Raw genomic sequence first — 1309 nt, 5'->3', positions numbered from 1 at the left:
GTGTGAGTGGAAGCCATACTACAGAGAATTAAGAAAAGAGTGAAAAGGAAGGGAGTGGAAGTATCAATTGTCGAGAGCCTTCTAAAGGAGTTTAGTCGCAAAGGGGAGGAGAGATGCTTTCTAAATTAAGGCTTTCCTAGATTTCAGTTTGTTTGAGGCTGTGCCCATTCAGTGATTACAGGCTAAGAACAGAAACAAAAGATTGTCTAATTTATTATCTCAATAATATCATTATTATTATTATAATTAAATGAAATTTATTTATTTATAAATAAATAATCATTATAATAAATAATAAATCCATTTATTATAAATAAATAATAAATTTATTATATTTTATTATTTAATAATAAATCAATAATAAATAATTTGAATATTATTAAATAAATATTAAATTATTTAATCAAATTATTTAAATTTAAATTATTTAATCAAATTTTAAATTAAAAATATAATTAAAATTGTTTAAATTATGAAAAATCACACTGAATCTAGTAATTTGTGTGATTCTAGATTTGAGTGGTATAACATCTCACATAATGTTTTCCTTTCTCAAACCTTGTGAGGATGATGGCACAAGGTTTATTATCTCCATTTTACAGATGGAGCTAGGGATATAGTTTAAAACTATTGTGAATTATTTTTACTCATGTGAGATGACATTTCACTCCAAACTTCATGAAAACTCTAACCTGTTTTAAAAATTATCATGATTTTGAATCAGACTGGCATTTGCTCTGCCCCCAACTTCAATATGTCTTTTGCTGCTATTTTAAATTTAAAATATTATTTATGTTAACATGTAATTGGTTTATTATTGTAATTTCTAAATGAATAAACAAATATTTAAAATTTCTTTTACGTTCTAATTTGATAAATATTGATAGATACTTGTATGTTTCTGGGGAAAATGCTTCAGTTCTTATCCCATGTAATATTGCCTTGAGACTATTTTTTTTTTAAAGAAAAGATATGATCACTGCTCTCAACTTCCATCTCTATAGATAGGAGTTGCTCAGAAATTTATCAATTCAGTTCAACAATTATTTCTTTTTTTTTTGCCTAAGTAATTTGGACTCAAATTTCTCATATGTACAGGATTCATTTCATTTAGTGGGGAGAATAATTATCCTATATTCCATGTTTTCATGAAGGACAGAATGACTGAGAAGTTGCAAGAGCAGAAACCCTAGATCTTAAGGCTTTCAGCTTTGAGCAAGGATACAAACTGTTCTTGACTTGCTTCAAGGAGATCTTTCTCTGGCAAGTCTGGCAAGGAGCAGCATGTAGAGGAGGCACATCAATCATG

Source organism: Sarcophilus harrisii, chromosome 2 (assembly GCF_902635505.1).
Source record: "Sarcophilus harrisii chromosome 2, mSarHar1.11, whole genome shotgun sequence".
NCBI lineage: Eukaryota > Metazoa > Chordata > Mammalia > Dasyuromorphia > Dasyuridae > Sarcophilus > Sarcophilus harrisii.
The sequence above is the reverse complement of the archived record's forward strand: the minus strand, read 5'-3'. Positions refer to the sequence as shown.